This window comes from Notamacropus eugenii, chromosome 3, assembly GCF_028372415.1.
Source record: "Notamacropus eugenii isolate mMacEug1 chromosome 3, mMacEug1.pri_v2, whole genome shotgun sequence".
NCBI classification, from domain to species: domain Eukaryota; kingdom Metazoa; phylum Chordata; class Mammalia; order Diprotodontia; family Macropodidae; genus Notamacropus; species Notamacropus eugenii.
The window spans coordinates 357,436,532-357,456,797 of record NC_092874.1 but is presented as its reverse complement, the minus strand read 5'-3'; the positions used below and the strand labels follow the sequence as shown (position 1 = coordinate 357,456,797).

General features: G+C 35.5%; 1 pseudogene; it reads right to left on the bottom strand.

Moving 5' to 3' along the window:
- Nucleotides 1-4,962: 4,962 nt before the first annotated feature.
- The window catches only part of LOC140532184 (fructose-bisphosphate aldolase A pseudogene), a 101,059-nt pseudogene continuing 85,755 nt past the window's right edge, over nt 4,963-20,266 (bottom strand).

Genomic DNA, 20,266 nt, shown 5'->3' with positions numbered 1-20,266 from the left:
TATCAATTGGGGAATGACTTGTATTCTTAAAAATGACACATTTCTCTACATATTTCAGAAATGAATCCTCTTTCAGAGAAACTTGCGGTAATATTTTTTTAAAGTTATGATTACTAATTGTGTATTTCCTTCCATGCACCTCCCCTCACCCCAGTTTATCCTTCTCTCTCATTCTCTCCTTTCACCCTGACATTCCTCAAACGTGTTTTGCTTCTGACTACCACTTCACCCAATTTGCCTGCTTTCTATCAAATACTCCCCTCTCTCCTTGTCCTCTCTTACTTTCTGTTCCTTTCCTTGCTCCCTGTTGGGTAAGATAGATTTCTATACATAACTGAGTATGTATGTTAATCTTTTTTTGAGACAATTCTGATGAGAGTAAAGTTCAAGTATTGTCCATCCCCATATATATTCTGCTCCATTGTATAAGCACTTTGACATTTCTTTTATTTAAGATACATTACTCCATTCTACTTCTCCCTTTCTCCTTTCCCGAGGGCATAACTTTTTCTGCTTTTTTTATATCATCCCATCATAGTCAACTAAAACCTGTAACCTCTGTCTATGCATACTCCTTCTAACTTCCTTAACAATCAAAAAGTTCTTAGGATTTAGAAGTATCATCTTCTCATGTAGGAATGTAAATCAGTTTAGTTTTGTTGGCTCCCTTATTATTAATCTTTCCTGTTTACATTTATATGCTTCTCTTGAGGTTTTTATTTCAAAATCTAATTTTCTTTTCACCTCTAGTCTCTTCACAGTGAGCTTCAAAGTCATTAATTTCATTAAACAACAATTTTTTCCCACCAAAATATTATGCTCAGTTGTAATGCCAGGTCCTTCACCATCAGAAATATCATGTTCCAAGCCCTGTGAACCTTTAATGTCGAAGCTGCTAGATCTTGTGTAATCCAAATTGTGGCTCTACGATAGTATAATTATTTCTTTCCAGCAGATTGCAGCATCTTTTCCTTGACCTGAGAGCTCTGGAATATGAGTATAATATTTCTGGGAATTTTCCTTTTGGGGTCTCTTTCAGGAAGTGGATTCTGTCAATTTTTATTTTACCTTCTGGTTCTCAGATATCAAGGCACATTTCCTTGATAATTTCTTGAAATATGATGTCTTGGCTTTTTTAAAATCATGTCTGTCAGGTAGCCAAATAAATGTTTAATGTATCTCTTCTCAGTCGGTTTTCCAAGTCAGCTATTTTTCAAATGAGAAAAACCACATGTTCTTTTTTTTCTTTATTTTCTTTCATCCTTTTAAGTTTATTTTGTTGTTTCACGGTTTCTCAAGGAATATTTCACTTCTATTTGCTCAGTTCTAATTTTTTGAGCATTATTTTCTTCAGTGTACTTTTGTACATCCTTTTCTATTTAGCCAATTCTGCTTTTTAAGGAGTTCTTCTCTTCAGTGGATTTTTGTCCTTTTTTATCATAAAGTTGGTCCTATTTTTCAAAGTGTTATTTTTTCTGTACTTTTGTCTATTTTTTATGAGATTGTTGATTGTCTTTTTATGATTTTCTTGTATCACTTTCATTTCTTTTCCCAATTTTCCTTCTATCTTTCTTATTTGGTATTTAAAATCTTTATTGAGTAGTTCCTGGATTTTTGGGGGGAAAGAGTCTGAGATCAATTCCCATTTTTCTCAGAGAATTTGTATTTAAGTGTTTTGACTTTTTTTGAGTTTGTGTTTTGATCTTTATCATCACAGTAACTTTCTATGGTCAATGTTTGTGTGTGTGTGTGTGTGTGTGTGTGTGTGTGTGTGTGTGTGGTTTGCTAATTTTACAGCCTATTTCTTGACTTTGTGTTACAGTTGGACTGTGCTCCCTCAGGTGGAAGGAACACTGTCCCAAGTTTTACGTTTCTGGGCTACTGTTTTCAGGACTAATTCTGGGTGTCTGCAAGTTTTCAGTTTTTCCAAAGTGGTATGATCAAAGAAGAGGTGTGGTTATTGGTTTCCTTCTGTTTTCTCTGGTCTCTGAATAACCACAAGTGCTATTTTTTATCCTGAAATGATGAACAAAGTTCTCACTCCTCTGTGGCGACATGGTCTAATGTATTGGTTTTCCTTTTTATCTTGGGGTTCCAAACTGGGATTCAGAACTAAATATGTAAAGTTCAACAAAGTCCTGTAGGTCTTGCCAGTAGTAGTCTCTTTATGACCATATTTGGGCTGAGAGCTTCGGAAACTGCTGCTGCCTATTCAGTCCCCCTCAAGGCCTGCTACTTACTTGCTGGGACATGACCTGAGTTGTATTATACTCTGCTTTCATTCCAGTGAGACAAACCTTTCCCGCTTACTTTCTAAGCCATTTTGTCCTGGAAAATTATTTAACTTCATCCTTTTGTTAATTTTTGCTCCTCTGAATTCTATTTTGAGGAGTTAATTTAAATTTGTTTGGGAGATAATTTGGGAGAGCTTAAGAAAATCCCTGCCTTTATTCTCTCATCTTGATTCTGCCTCTCTCCAATTCTTTATAAATGATGATAACTAAATGTTGTGTTTTCTTGATTGGGAATCCTCAGTACTTGAATTCTGTCTTATTCTTTGCATTATGTTTTTGTTTTGTTTTGCTTTTACCTGATAACTCTGGATTTTGTCTGTAATTACCCTGGGATTTTCCCTTTTGTGATTTCTTTCAATTTCTACTTTTCCCTCTGGTTCTAAGATATCTGGATAATTTTGTTTTATGATTTGTTGAAATTTGACGTCTAGATTTTTAAAAATTGCTTTTGTTCATGGTTTTCAGATAGTCTAATCATTCTAAAATGATATATTCCTGACCATTTTTCTAGGTTATTTCTTTTTCTTATGATCTATTTTACATTTTCTTTTTTTGGCTTTTTACTTCCTGAAAACTATTATTCCTTGGTGTTTCTGAAGTCATTAGCTTTCATTTGCCTCTATTTTATCAGTCTGTTAAAGATAAGAGAAATCATATCTTTCTTCCCTCACTCCTGCTTCTTTTCTTATTCTTTCCTTTTATCTCCTTTAATTTTTGCTTTAACTTTTCTAGGAATTCTTAGACTTTTATCGCAGCTGGGTTTTTCTTAAGGGCTATTTTGTAGGTGGTCTTTAATTCATTCTGTCCTTCTGTGTTTGAGTCTTGAATTTCTCTGTCATCATAAAAGCTCTGGTCAAAGTCTGTTGAGTTGTTCTTTATCTGTTTTCTCATTCTTCTACTCTACTTCTTGATTTTGGACTCATGCTACTTTTGAGGTCTGAATAACTCTACTGTAATGTCCAGCCCAGATTTCTGTCTTTTTTTCCTATCTTCATGCTGGAGGGGTGGGGGGCAGCTTTTATGGCACTGAAACAGGTGTAATTTAAGGGAAGTCTATTTGCTGCCTTCCTAATCTGGGCACTGTAAATTCTTGACCAAGGTTTGGGTTGATTACTTTATTTATGTATTGAATTTTAGCAAACTTCTAGAAGCCCCTGAGAGTTCAGGAGATCTCTGTTGCAGGCTTTTTGTTGGTCTGGGACTTTTCTCTAGGGAACAGAACTGCACAGGTAACCAGAACTTGTTCTTAGGGCTGAAGATCATGAACACTCCTCTCCATCAGTATTCAGTTATCTAGCACTGTATGGTGAGTAGCAGAACTGTGAGATAGCACCTGTTACCAAACTCAGCACTGTCTCATGGACCCTCTGGAATTTCTGGTGCCCAACTTCAGTTCTTCTCTCCCTTCTCCTCTGATGCTTTGCCATATTCCAGTACAGAATTCCACCCTGATCTATGCAGATCTCTTTCTGTCTTCCCAAGCCTCCCTGTACTGGAAAAAAAAATTCACTTTTTATTGTTTCTTGGTTTTCCTGGCGAGAATTCAGTCTGGTGCATTTTTAAAATCTTTGTTGAGGAGATATTGCAGTGGAGAGTGGGGAGAGCTTTAGAATGATGCATCCTATCACTCCTTCTTCTTGGCTCCAACCCTCCACACTTTTTCCTTGACACTTTCGTTTCATTTCATGTCATCTAATTTGCTCTGGGAGCAGGCTTTTTATACTTGTCCCTGTGAAGAACTGCTATCTGAGGTATTCTGCTCATGTGCCTGACCTCTTTCTATTAATAAATGAGATTGGTAGGAGTTTTAGGTATTGCTTCATTAACTTAACTCTCAGACTTTAGCTCATTCTCTTCTAAGTAGTCTCAGTACTTCAAATTTCCTAATTTGCTTTGAAGTTGTCACTGTTAGATTCTTACTTGATATCAAATTTCCAGGTCACATCATTGGCATTTACCAACAGATATAAGTATTAAAACTGGAATGCTACCATGTTAATTGGTCCTCTAGGTCATGGTTCCTCTAGCAGTCATGGCTGCAGATCTGGCCTTTTTGTGGCCTGTGGCCTGGAAAAATCTTGTTCTGCTCCAGCAGGCAGAGTGAGGGAATCTACTTCAGTTAGACTGAATTTGTTTAAAACTTCCTCTACCACAAATATCCTATTCTGCTTCAGCAAGGGCCAAGAACACAGATGTTGATAAGTAAAGCACATACTGGCAACACAGAGAGTGGGCACCTGGTTCTTAGTTAGCAGGTGTTGATAAAACAACTCTATCTTCATCTGCTGCTATTTCTTAGAAGTACCACTAATAGTGATCCCCCTCTATTCTTGAAAGTATGTCTGAATAAACCTATGGGTGCTTAATCGCCATTAAACTTTCTCATATGTTTAGGGAGGATGGGAATAATTATAATGATTGCAATAACATAATCAGTGTAAGTTTTGTAGAACTCCTTTACTGCTCTTATTTCTCTTTTAGTCTTATTGGCCAATGGCAACACATCATTTCCAAGAATTAAAATGAAATGGTGTTTTTTAAAATTTATTTTCTTGCTTTATTTTCTTTTTTTTTCCTTGTTAAATAGTTGTTTATTGGAAAAAGTGGGCTGAGCAGGGGTCACTAGATTCACCAGAGAGCAACAATACCTCACAAATTAGGAGTGATGGGAGAGGTCAGCACAAAGCTCTGGGATCTCAGCCTCTTCCTGGACTGTGAGGGATGGCCTGGAGTGTTAGGGCATACCCAGGTGGAAGGCCTTGACTTAAGTTAGTAGGCATGGTTAGAGATAAAGAGAGACCCACTGACTGCAGCTACTGACTTTCCACTTGCCTTGAGCAGCTTGGCTGTTGACTGTGGCCTGCTTAATATACTCCTCTTGGGTAGCCTTGATATTTTCTTTCTTTCCACCCCACATCTTGAGGGCAGATGCCTGCAGGGCTAGGCCATAAGAGAAGGTCAGGGCCCATGGTTTGTGCAAGGGGCAAGTATTGATGGCATTGAGGTTGGTGGAGACATCCTCTTCACTCTGACCCCCAGAGAGGAAGGTGATACCAGTGACTGCAGAAGGTACAGTCCAGTGAACGGCAGTTACAGTTGCCATTGCAATCACCTCGTGAATATTTCTGGGTACAGGCATGGCCAGGGGTGACCAAGTTAGGCTTCAGCAAGGTGGGTTCCAGATGGATATGGTGGTCACTAAGAGCTTTGTAGACAGCAGCCAGGACCTTCTCAGTGACATACTGACAATGCTTCAGATCATGTTCTCCATCAGGGAGGATCTCTGGCTCCATGATGAGGACAATGACATTCTGCTGGCAAATGCTAGCATATTGGGCCAGCACATTGGCATTCTCCATGATGCCAAGTGAGGAAGATGTATTATCCCCAGTCTTCAGTATACAATGCCACTTGGCAAAGTCAGCTCCATCCTTCTTATATTGGACAGAGCACTAACTCAGCCCATCCAGACCTTGGGTGGTAGTCTCGCCATTGGTCCCTGCCAGAGGCACTACACCTTTGTCCACCTTGATGCCCACAATGCCACCCTTATCTTTTATGACTTTGGAAAACAGACTACCATCATCAGCTTTCTGTTAGGGTGTCTCATGGAAAAGGATAACACCTCCAATACAGGAGTTCACTCGATCATCTGCTGTCAGAAGCAACTGCCTATAGAGGCGCCAATTTCCCTCTGTGTTCTCAGTTCCAATGGACTGCAGCCACTTTGCAATGCCACCAGTGGACTCATCTGCTGCCAAGATTCTCTTACCTGGAGGAACAAATCGGTGAGCTATATCAGACAGTTCTTTCTTTTGCTCTGGTGTCAATGTTGGGCATTGGTGAGGTATACTTTCCTCGACTGAGCTGGTAGTGTCTGGCAGAAAGCAGATCTCTTATGGTCGAGAACTGAACTTCACTCTTATTTTTATATTTTCAACACCATCTACTGATTAGTGATGGAGGAAGCATGAGGTTGGAAGAAACATCCATGTATTGATAGGAGTTCATTGGTGAGAGTTGTACAGATTAGTAGAATACAGAAGCAGAGAGCAAAACATAAGTAGACATGCCATTCAGGAAAGAGTAAAAATTAAAATAACAATTAATTTATATAGCAAAGACATACATTTTTTAAAAAGTATTTTTTTTTATCAACATTAATTCCTAAATCAATATGCTGGCCAGTATTACATAGTGGAAGAAGTATGCTGTAAAATAGCAAAATAATTATTTATATACTACATTAACTTAGTTTTAGGTTAACTTGAAAAGGTTAATTTTGAAGTTAGCATATAAAATTCAATAATTTATGTAAATTAAATAGAAAAATTAATTTATTGGTTCCTTAAGGTACATTAAATAGACTGCTTTCTACGAACAGTGCAAGTGATTCATTATGGAGCAAGACAAAGGCTAATGAAATTTTTAAAAAAAGTTTCAGGAATATAGTTGCCAAGATTAAATTTGAGGAAGGCAGTGTCCTCAGCACCCTAAATCAAATATTTAAATAATGGGAATGGCAACAATCAGAAGGAAATTCAGGTGTACCTGATACCTTTTACAGGTTTTTTTAAATCTTGCTAATGAAAGGAAAATTTCTCTTTTTGATCTTGTTGAAATTTTTTATTGTGGAGAGTAAAATAAAAATAAGTAGCAAAACATTGCTTTCTTGGATGTATATTACTATGAACAAACTAATAATAAATGTTCTTTCGGATCAGCTCATTCTCTTCTACAAGTTAGGTCAAGTGCTATTGACTATTAGTGTTTACAGTATTGCTGTTTGCCTGGAAATGGCTTACTGATTGTTCACATTAGTATCAACGTCTGGAAAACAGCACTGAGAGCACAATGTAGCATTCAGTGATTGACATACTCTGACTTTTTAAAGCGAATGTGTCAGGCAGATCTGAAAAATTTCATGAACTATAAATCATGACTTTAGTCATAAACTCAATGATCATCTTTGTGTGTGTTCTAGATGAAGAAATTTGTGGTCATACTGCATTTTCTAGTCAAATGAAGAGTCATTTTTGTTAGTAGCTCCCATTTTCAACACAAGGTATAAAAACAGCATTGTTTTAACATCTTTTCAACTATCACAAGCCCACTTTGTGTGCTGCCAGGGGCCCGCTGGCACTCTTATGCAGGTGATTTATATTATCATTGCTATTCAGTACTTGGCTCACTCTCTCACCTCTGCCACCTGCTACCCATTTCCCTATCAAGAGGTAACATCATTCTTCTCTGCCCTGTTCAGGGTTCAAGGTGACTCATGTATTCGTATATTTTTTCAGGGATCATAAACATCTGAAAGAAGGTCTCAGTAAAGATTTATATGATAATATCAGTTACATCATAATTACAACTTAAAATGACTAATTTCAAAGTTATACTAAACATTAAAATTTCTGTTTACATTCAAACAAAATAGACATCTTAGATCTTTCTATTTTAATATTATATTAAAATACTCATTTTCAAAGGTATATCAAAGTAACAATGGAAAAAAAGCTTCATTTTCATCAGCCATTATTGAGACATTATTTATATTGTGTGACTTAAAATATTAATTTAATCGTTAACCATTTATAGAAGACATGAAAGAGAGTAGGTAGGATAGAAGTATGCAAATGGAAATGGGAAGAGATGCCGAATTGCAAAATTACGACTTTATCAATTTAATGGAAAATCTAGACTAACAGTTTCTAAAAGATATTCATATACCTAGTAATTATTAAATTTCGTCTCACACAGTTGCTTTGAATGTTTCAAACTATTTGATCAGCTGGATACTATATTAAAAATCATCCTATGCCTAGGGTACTGCTTGTCTAAAGATGGGACTAACATGAAACTGAAAAAAAGGTAAAAAAGCAACCCTATAGCATCAAATATTGCATGAGGATCAAAATCAGGGACTCGACCAATTAAGCAAAGCTTCTTTTGAAGGGAAAAAATGTTATTTACAAGCAGATTCTGAGAGAGAGGACTGACAAAGTAAGCTAAAACTTGGGACCCTGTGAAACAGAAGTGTCCAAAGATGGAAATTAAGTCATGTGATGAGCAACATGGCAGAATTACTTTTGTTTTAGGGTCTGACTGTGTTAATCCGTACCTAGTCCCTGTGACATTGAAATGTGATTCAGTATATATATATATAAATATATATATATATATATATATATATATATATATATATTTATATATATATATACATACATATATATATATACACATATATATATGTATGTATGTATGTATGTATATGTATATGTATATATATATGTATGTGTATGTATATCAAACACATGATAAAATGTAGAAAAATTGGATCCTTCTTAGCCATTAGAAATAAGATTGTTTTAACTGTGTTTTAGAGAGCAGAAATGGCAGAGTGAGTTGTATAGGAGAGAGGGTTTCAATGTTCAAGAGAAAAAGGACAAATTCTTTACTGACTTCAGTCTTCTCTTCATGGTGTTTACACAAATAAAGACTAACCTAGCCCAACAATCCCCAACTCAAGCAGGTTGCAGATGGCCAGCTTCTGATGCCTTTGCAGGAGGAAAAGCCTCAAAAGAACCAAAGAAATTAAGCATGTTGCAGATCATTTGACTGAAGAACAATAGAAGAAGATAAAAAAAGCTATTTTTGTTTAGATACAAGCAAATAAATACACAATAATCAACTCTGGATAATAGAGTATAAGCAGAGGGATGATTCAAGAAACTAGAATAATTCAGATATTGCTAGAACTGTCTGCCAAAAATGGAATTGAGAACTTATTAGTTTGCTTTAATGATAGTTTAGTCCTTAAGAAGGTGGAAAAACTAAGGAGGAAAATATTTTTTATCCTCAATTTCAGTCTAATCACTCCTCAGATAAATGCCACTTCATATCTGGCTGTACTCATATTGGGCTGCTTTGCCTTCACCAACATCATTCATTTTAGCGTTGAGAAGTGATCCAAACATTTTGTAGAGCAATTTGGAACTATGCCCAAAGCACTTTCAAATTGTATGCCCTTTGATCTAGCAATACCAATACTAGGTCTGTATCCCAAATAGAACATTAACAAGGGGGATGGGGGGGGAGATATACATGTACAAAAGTATTCCTAGCATATATTTTTAGTGAAAACTTTGGTTTTTACATTGGCTACATTTCTTTTCATCATCTCTTCCCTTTCCATTTCCATCTCCCAAAGGATGGTTTCATATAAAAATAGCATTTTTAAAGAAAAAAATTAAAAAGAGCAAGAGAAAAACGTTTCCAAAAACTGATCAATACATCAAAAAAGTCTGCAATGCAATGTTCTACATGCAGGCACCTCACACTTCTACGAAAGAGTAGGGTGTCTTCCTGTGTGTCTTCTTTGGGGTCATAACTATTCTTTGAAATTTTGCAATGGTCACCTTTATTTTATAGTGTTTTTCTTTGAATCTGAATAAGTATAGTCATTGTGTATACTGTTTTCTTAGCTCTGATTACTTCAGTCTGCACCAGTTTATGTCTTTCCATGCTTCTCTGTATTCATATTTCTTGTTTCTTACAGCATAGCAATATTCCATTATATTCATGTACTACAACTTCTACATTAAAAGATCGAAGGAACTGGGATCCAATATTCCGTAAGGCAAAGGAGTTGGGAGTACAATTAAGGATTAACTACCCAGCAAAGTTCAGCATAACATTTCGGGCAAGGAGATGGTGATTTAGCGAAGTAAGGGATTTCAAGACCTTCCTGACAAAAATGCCAGAACTTAATTGAAAATTAGATCTTCAAACGCAAGTCTCAAGAGAGGCATGAAAAGGTAAGCGGGGTGGGGGGACAAACAAAAATCTTGTTACTCAATTTGGCCAAACTGTTTACCTCCCAGTAAGGAAAGATGATACCTGTTAATCTGGAGAATTATGCATCTATTATGAAATATAAAAGGGACATACATAGAGGGAATGGGTATAAATTAAATGATATCATGTTAAAAATATGACTTAAGTATGCAAAGGAATTGCAACAGGAGGTGTGAAGAGGAAGCAGAAAATGGTAAATTACATCACAGAAAGAAGTACAAAATTATACTAGAGGGAAAGAAGGGAGAGAGATGAGCATTGTTTGAGAGGTACTCTCATCTGATTTGGTTTAAGGAGGGAACAATAAACTTAATTAAGTACATAATTTTAACTACCTCTATAGGCAGTAGAAGGGGAAGGGGGAAGAAAGGGGAAGGGAAGCTAAAAGGGGAGGAAGAAGTAGTAAGGGTAAAGGGGAATAAGAGAGAGGGGGGCTAAAAGAAGGTAGGTAAGGTTGCAGGAGGTGGTGGTGAAAAGTGAAAACTATTGAGGAGAGGAAGGGAGATGGGAAAACTAAAAGCACAAACAGCGAGAAAGATGATGGAAGGAAATACACAGATTGTAATCATAACTGTGAAGGTGAATGGAATGAACTCTCATAAAAGGGAGGTGGATAGTAGAATGGATTAAAAGCCATAATCCAACAGTATGTTGTTTACAAGAAACACATTTGAAATGGGGGATACACTCAGGATAAAGGTCAAAGGTTGGAGCAGAATATATTGTGCTTCAGCTGATGAAAAAAAAGCAGGAGTAGCAATCCTAATCTCAGACAAAGCAAAAGCATAAATAGATATAATCAAAAGAGGTAAGGATGGAAACTACATACTGCTAAAAGGCACCATAGACAATGAAGCAATATCATTACTAAACATGTATGCTCCAAGTGGTATAGCATCCAGATTCTTAGAGGAGAGGTTGGGGGAGCTGAAGGAATAAATTGACAGCCTAACTATACTAATAGGGAACTTCAACTTCCCCCTCTCTGAACTTGATAAATCTAACCTCAAAATAAACAAGGAAGAGGGTAAGGAAGTAAAGAAAACTCTGGAAAAGGTAGATATGATAGATCTCTGGAGAAAATTGAATGAGAATAGAAAGGTATATATCTTTTCCTCAGAGATACATGGCACATACACAAAAATTGACTATGTACTAGGCCATAAAAACCTCACAATCCAGTGCAGAAAGGCAGAGATAATCAATGCATTCTTCTCAGATCATAATGCAATAAAAATTATATGTAATAAAAGGTCATAGAAAGATAAACCAAAAATCAATTGGAAACTAAATAATCTAATCCTAAAGGATTGGGTTAAAGAAGAAATCAGAGAAACAATCAACAATTTCATTCAAGAGAATGACAATAGTGAGACAACATACCAAATCTTATGGGATACTGCAAAAGCACTTCTTCGGGGAAGTTTTATATCTTTGAATGCTTATGTAAATAAAATAGAGAAAGAGGAGATCAATGACTTGAGCTTGCAGCTGAAAAAGCTAGAAAAAGAACAAACTGAAAATCCCCAAGTAAATACCATATTAGAAGTACTGAAAACCAAAGGAGAGATTAACAAAATTTGCATTAAGAAAACTATTGAGTGGATAAATAAAACCAATAATTGGTTTTATGAAAAAACTAATAAATTCATAAACCTTTGGTTAATTTGATTTAAAAAAAAGAAAGAAGACAATCAAATTACTAATATTAAAAATGAAATGGGTGAACTCACCTCCAATGAGGAGGAAATTAAAACAATAATTAGAAATTACTTTGCCCAACTTTATGTCGACAAATTCGATATACTAAATGAGATGGATGAGTATTTAAAAAAAAAATACAAATTGCCTAGATTAACAGAAGAGGAAGTTGAATACTTAAACAATCCCATCTCAGAAAAAGGAATTGAACAAGCCATCCATGAACTCCCTAGGAAAAAATCTCCAGGGCCAGATGGATTCACTAGTGAATTCTATCAATCATTTAAAGAACAGTTAATTCCAATACTATATAGACTATTTTTGAAAATTGAGGAAGAAGAACTCCTCCCAAATTCTTTCTATGATACAAATGTGGTTTTGATACCGCAACCAGGAAGAGACAAAACAGAGCAAGAAAATTATAGACCAATTTCTCTAATGAATATAGATGCAAAAATTTTAAATAAGATTTTAGCAAAATGAATACAGCATCTTATCACGTGAATAATACATTATGATCAGGTAGGATTCATACCAGGAATGCAGGGCTGCTTCAATATTAGGAAAACTATTAGCATCATTGATCATATCAACAACAAAACTAACAAAAACCACAAGATTATCTCAATAGGTGCAGAAAAAGCTTTCAACAAAATACAACACCCATTCCTATTAAAGCCACTCTTTTTTTTTTCTAGACCCAGTCATAATTTTTCTTTAATTTACTCCAAAGGTAGCCTGTACTCTAATGAAAGGGGTTATTTTTAAGTTTGGCTTTTTTCTAATCTTCAAGTTATTAGGCCCCAATACCATTGCCCTGAGAAAAAAGAAAGAAAACAGTTTACTTATTGATGAAGTTATGACTTTTGTCTACAGATTTCCAAAAAACACAGAGGGGGTTTGAAAAAGTAGTCAGTGTAAAATACTGTGACATACATTCACAGGAACATATTTTATAGTTAATAAAATCTTAAATCAGTTTAATTATACAAATTCTAACTACTATGACAATCAACTAAGAGGTTAATGCCTATAGTTCATTGGAACACAAAGCAGTTTTCAGGCTTGCTTATTAGTTAATTCTCAATTTGTTTCAGCTTTGCACCATCCAAAGAACTATTAGTACATGTCTAAGATGGCCATGATTTGCTCAATTCACTGGTGATTATAATCTCCATTAGTGCAGAAATAGCTGTTGTTGATTACTCCTCTGTAGTCATTCATTCATTTTCCTGTGCTTTTGTACCTTTATACTCACCATGTTGCTTACAAACTTGGATAGGCCCATCTTGTCATAAGTACCTGGTCAGTAAAGATCGGTGGGAAAATAAAAATGCAAAGAAGAGACAGTCCAAACAAACATTGCTCAGTCAGTGAATAATTTATATCTCTTTATTATACCCAGGCATCAAGATCCCTTCCATGCTTATGTCCCTTATGTGTGCTTCACTATTCATGGTCTATGATCACTTTTATTGTGTTTATTTGATAGAGAAATGAGGTGCAGATATGTTTTAGTATCATGCATGTGTCTCTGAAACTATTGATTAAACACCTTCATATGGAAATGGTAGGACTTTGCAATATGACACTAATGCTACAATGACTTTCCTTAACATATTGGAAACTATTATTTTAAAGGAAAGAGAAATGAGTTTCAAGTATGTAGATTATAATTCAGCAAGCATATCTCACTTTACATTTTTCATATATCATATACATGAATGTACTTTAGAGAAAACTTTAAGCACTTGATAAACATTACCTTGCTTTAAATACATAATGATAATATGAAGTTCTTCTATATAAAATTACGTGCAAAACCCACACAATATAAAGTCAGTCAATTTTTTTTTAAATCTCCATTTTATAGCTATAGATACTGAAACCAAAAGATTAGATGACTTACCAAAACTCATATAACTAGTCAATGATGAACTTGAGTTCACCAAATCACAAAGATGGATGGAGTCTATGAGACCCAGTGGAGGTATACCCAACATCAATTCCCTGTTTCCATTTTGTTTTGATTTTGTTTTATTTGTCTTATCCCCTACTAAACCATTGCTACTTCCTCTATGTCCACCGGATTTGCTTCATTTCTCCATCTCCATCTTCCCTTAATTCAAAACACAAGGGTTTTTTTGTTTTTGTTTGTTGTTGTTGTTGTTATTGTCAATGTTGTTGCATTAGTAGTTATTGTTTCTTAGAAACAATTCTGAGAACTCTCCCTGAATATGTGTTACAGTAGCTAATATTATTCCATTTAAGTGATTCCATGTGGAAGTTCTCTGCATGCTGCAAAGTTCTGACAGAAACATCTCAACTGTGAATATAATAATTTTAAAACATGATTTTCTTGCAAAATTCACAGATAAGTGATGGGATCAAAAAGCATTTTATTTATTTACTTATTGCTTTTAAATAATAATCTTTTCTGAGTCATGAAATCTCTGACTCAGTATTTACTTCAGAAGACTATAACTCTGGAAAAGCATGGTAAACCCTGAAATACTTGAAGGCAACTATTGCCTTAAGGAGCCAGATTGTTTCAGATGAGTGTAGCAGGCAAACTAATTCCAGCCTCTTGTCGAGAGGAAGGGACCCCTTTCTCAGGTTTGTAGTGCCTGAAATTTGGAGATGAAAGGAATAGGGTTGGCCTAAGGTCATGTTGCTGATTGGGAAGACAGCAGTGCTATCCAGGTAAACAATCATTGTACTAGTTTCCCTTTAATCTAAAGAAGAATAATAATAGCCACCTTTTGGAAATTAAGAGAAAGAAAAACATGATGTAAACATCTTCCTGATACAGCTTAGTTTCACTGCCTTTTGATTGAACCGAAGTCACTAAAGACCCTGTTTGTTTTGGGGGGTTTTGTTTGTTGGTTGGTTTTATTGTTTTTTGTTTGCTCATTTTACCCCAGCTGAGTAAGAAAGGAAACTAATGCAATATCTGATCTGAAGAATAAAGTTTTTAGGAAGAAGGGAGTCTTTAAAGAAAGCTCTCTCCCAGGGTGGGCAGCAATAAGAAAAAGAGGTGGTAAAGTTTCCCCCCTCCATTTGGAACAATAGAACAGCAGGTAGGTGGTGGCAGCAGAGGTGTTGATCCATGAGTCTGTGAGCACTGGAGAGATGAAAGCTAAAGGAACAAGTAGTTATTTGTTTTAGTGTTTTTAGTGGTTGGAGAACTGAATGGGGAAAAATATGCCAAGGAATACAGAGAAGCTGGAAGTATTTATCATCTTGCTTCCTTTATTTCAGGAGGATGAAATTTACAATCTTTTCCAGCATAATCTTTTATTGTGTTAAGGACTGCATCTGGCTGATGTAGTCTTTTTTTCACTAATAACTGTTTTTGACAATAACCTTTGTTTTTTATTTTTATTTTGATTTATGTCCCTTTGTTCACAGAATGAGGGAAAGAAAGAATTCTAGGAGAAAATGACCTTTCCTAGTACATTGGGATCATAACCACACCATACTCCTGGCTCATTGTTAGATAGCTGTAGTTCTTGTTTTTGTGGCCATCATCTTCATCACCATTGTCTACCTCTGGTAATACTCATGGGACATTCATATTTTCATAATTAAAATTTCTACTATACATGTAGTCATTTCAAACCTACTCCATCAAACCTGTTGCAACAGCTAGTGCTACATTTATACCATCTTCTTTTCTCACAGTAATAATATAAGATAGGCATCATATAATTATTCCTGTTTTACAGATAGGGATATTAATACAGAGAAAATTTAAATGTCTTCCCCAAGATCTCTAAGTTAGTAAGTCTCAAAGCAGAGTTCAAACTCAAGTTTGAATCTAAATCCAATGTCCTTTCTATTATACCACAAAAGGATAGACTCAACCTCTCTTCCTTTCATGTCTTTCAGATCTACAGTTAAGATCACACTTCCCTTTTTGTTTTTAAGGTCCTAGAAATTTTACAAAAAACTTTGCTATCTTATCCAGTCTCCTGAATGTTTACTTACTGTATTCTTTACTACATGTCACAGATTTTTTTTCTTTGGAATGTCAGTTTAACACTCATAAACATTCCAGTTTAAACATTTTAAGTACAAATACTAATATTTCTTTATTCCACGTTGGGTTCCCTGCTTTCACTTTGCTTGCAGGGCTATGGAGAAGCACAGATTTCCCACATAAACATCCACAAATATGGATGTACTCCTAGAAAGACCAAAGACAAAGGAAGCTTAACAAAAAGACAAGTACATCTTTTGTCCAATTTACAACAGCAAAATAAAGACAGAACTGCTATGAATAGAATAGAAACCAATCAGTGCCCTGGAGATGAGGGAAAGGGGTGAGTTTCAAAAAGCTCCCCTCATCAGTTATCTGAAGTCAGATTTTGCACCTCCCTTTACAGAAGAGACGAATGGAGCACAAGTAGCTCACTCAGATCACTTCACTTAGAGGTAGGGGCCAGTTTTTCATCCTCAGTGTACTGGGAGCCAAAGCAGGAGTCAGGGCTTTGGTGACAGCTTTATCTTAACTCACTTCTTCCCTGTCACCTCTCAAGTTAGGTGAGCTCCAGTTTAAAATGTTTTGAAACCATCCTCAAAACTTGATTGGATCAGGAAATTGATTGAAGTCTACTGACATCCATTAAGGTGGTGAATGAAAAACAGCTACAAGAAACTGTAGTTGGTATCTTACACTTGACTAACAGAACACCATGGGCAAGTTGGAGACAAGGCAGTTTAGCTAAACCCAAATTCTGGGTTGGATGGAACTGAAGAATACTTGGGTAACATATTGTTTTGAAACACAATCTCACTAACATATAGGACTGGTAGAGTACTTCATCCTTTTTTCTTTTGAGTTGTAGACTATGACTTTAGTCAGAAACCAATATCTGATATCATATCTGATAACAGATGTGATATTTTTTTTAAAAATACTCTTTTATTTTTCCCAATTACATGCAAACCATTTTAAACATATTTTTATAGTTTTGATTTCCAAATTCTATCCCTCTCTTCCTTTCGTTCCCCCCTCTCAGAGATAGTAAGCAGTCTGATACTGTTTATACATATGCAATTAGGTAAAATACTTCCATATTACCCATTGTGTGAAAAAAAAAACCTTGAACAAAAAAAAGACACTAAAATTAGTATGTTTTGAAATGGTTTATCAGCATGATCAATTGTTTAGAAAAACTCCCTACTCCTATCATTTAGTTGATTTGCTATTTGTTAGTAGACTACACTTCAATAGTCTGACCAAAATTGATAGTCACTAAAGACTGGGGAGAGTTCAGCCATTTTGAGTAGACAGCATCAGTGTCTAACTTTGAAGCTTTAGTAGAATAATCTTATCTCCATCTCATAAGGAAAGCTAGAGTTGAGTCTAGGGTTCCTCCATATGGGAGGAGTAGATTGATACTCAATATAAAATATGAGCTGGATATAGGACATTTTCAAATTTTTGCAAAAGATTATAAAACACAAGAATCCAAAAAGTGTACAATAAAGTTTAAACTAAACGAGTGACAGTGCTAACTATTGTTAGAGTAAACCAAGAAAGTGATACTTGAACCTCACAAAAAAATGAGTTGATGGCTTTGCTGATTAACCACTATAAATTTCAGCTCAGCTCAACACTGTCCAAGGAGATTCTAATACATGTCTGTTGAATGAGCTAGACTTGGGCCAATCTTGTCATTTACTCTGCTCTCTAATGCAGAAGTTTCTCTGGCTTTCAGCCACCTTCACATACTGAGCCTAGAACTTTTAGATGTCTCAGTCATGTGAGACTGACTACAAGCTCATGCACATCCTCCTTGAACCTGATGTGGAGAACTTACAAAAGGAAACACAGCATGGAAAATGCAGTCCATCTAATTCTCCTCTCATTGAGATTTCCTTCACTAAATGCCAGATGACCAAAATTAGCATGATGCCAAAGGAGGAAAGTCCAGATCTTCCCCATTCATTAATGGATATGTAGGAACTACATATTGACACATGAAGAATAAAAACAGTAATCTGGCTCTTTTTGTAAAAAAAAAAAAAAAAAAATTAAAAAGCATCCTACATCCTGTTTCCATCTTGGGATAAGAGAAAAAAAGAATCACTCAGAATTTTTCATTTCATTCTAAAAATTTCAAGGTCATTTGGATGTTGCTTACCATATGGCAAGAAACAGCCAGAGAATTCATGATCTCTGATGTACCCAAATGCCATCACACATGTGTATGGTAAGAAGCCAGCAAGACAACTCTTAGAATGATTGGGGGAATGGGGCCAGAATTAAATATTTCTCTTCAGAAAAATGATTCTTTAAAAATTATTTTTGTTAGTTTTCAGTTTTCTACAGTCACTTCCATATATTTTAGATTTTCTCCCTCCCTCCTCCTCCATCCACCCTCCTTCACCAATCTGTCCACGAGACAGCCTGCAGTCTGATATAGGTTTTACACATACATTCTTTTTAAATATATTATCACCTTAGTCATGTTGCATAGAAGAATTAAAATGAATTGGGGAAAACATAAAACCAAACAAATCGTAACACAAGAGAAAATGGTCTGCTTCATTCTGTCATCCAATTCCATAGTTCTTTCTCTGAATGTGGAAGGCATTGTGCCTCAAGAGTCCACTGGAAATTTTTTAGGTCCTGCATTGCTGTGAAGGACGAAGTCTATCAGAAAAATTCTTCACACGCTGAGGTTGTTGCTATGTACAAAATTCTCCTGGTTCTTCTCATTTCACTCAGCATCAGTTCATGTAAGTCCTTCCACGCCTCTCTGAAATTTTCCTGTTCATCTCTTCTTATAGCACAGTACTATTCTATTACATTAATATACAACAACTTGTTCAGCTATTCCCCAAATAGTGGACATCCCCTTAATTTCCAGTTTTTGGCCAACACAAAGAGACCTGCTATAAATATTTTTGTACATGTGAGACCTTTTCCCATTTTTATGATCTCTTGGGGATACAGTCCTAGAAGTGATATTGCTGGATCAAAGTGTAGGCACACTTTTGTAGGTCTTTGGGCATGGTTCCAAATTGCTCTCCAGAATGGTTGCATCAGCCCATAGCTCTACCCACAATGAATTAATGTTCCAACTCTCCCACATCTTCTCCATCATTGATCATCTTCCTGTATTGTCATGTTAGCTAATGTGATAGATATGATATGGTACCTCAGAGTTATTTTGATTTGTATCTCTCTAACTGATAGTGAATTTGAATATTTTTTCAAATAACTTTAGATAGCTTTAGTATCTTCCTCTGAGAAATGTGTGTTCCCATCTTTTGGCCATTTATTAATTGGGGGATGACTTGTATTCTTGTAAATTTGACTCAGTTCCCTATAAATTTTAGAAATGAGGCTTTCATTACAGACATTAGTTACAAAAATTCTTTCTCAGTTTTCTGCTTCCCTTCTAATATTGGTTGCATTGTGTTTGTTTTTGCAAAACCTTTTCAGTTTAATGTAATCAAAATGATCCATTTTGCACTTCATAATGTTCTCTGTTTCTTGTTTGGTAAAAAAAAAAAAAAAAAAAATTCTCCATTCTCCATAAATCTGAAAAATACACTGCTCCCCTAATTTGTTTATAATATCAATCTTTATACCTAGATCAGGTATTCATTTGGATGTTAATCTTGTTTACTGTGTCAGGTATTAGTGTGTGCCCAGTTTTTGCCACACTCTTGTCCAGTTTTCCCACAAATTTTTGTTAAGCAGTGACTTCTGATCCCAGTAGCTGGGGTCGTTGGGTTTATCAAACAGTAGATCACTATATTCATTGACTACTGTATCTTGAGTACCTAACATATTCCACTGGTCTACCCCTCTATTTCTTAGCTAGTACCAAGTAGTTTTGATAATTGCTGCTTTATAATACAGTATGAGATCTGGTACTGCTAGAGCACCTTTCCTAGTATTACTTTTCATTAGTTTCCTTGATATTCTGGACCTTTCCTTCTTCCAGACGAATTTTGATATTATTTTCTCTAGTTCAAGAAAATCGTTATCTGATAGTTTGATTGGTATGGCTCTGAATAAGTAAATTAATTAGGTAGGTGGCCATTTTACTATATTAGCTTGGCCTACTCTCTTCTGAACAGTTTTCCTTAACAATTTCTTGGAAGATACTGTCCAGGCTCTTTTTATTTTATCATGGCTTTCTGGTAGGCCAATAATTCTTAAATTTTCTCTCCTGGATCTATTTGCCAAGTCAGTTGTTTTTCCAATTAGATATTTTGCAATTTCTTCGATCTTTTCATTTTTTGGATTCTGTTTGACTGATTCTTGATGTCTCATAGAATCATTAGCTTTCATTTGCCCAATTTTAATTTTTATCACATAGTTTTCTTCAGTAAACTTTCACCTCTCCTTTTCCATATCTCCAATTATTCGTTTTAATGAGTTATTTTCT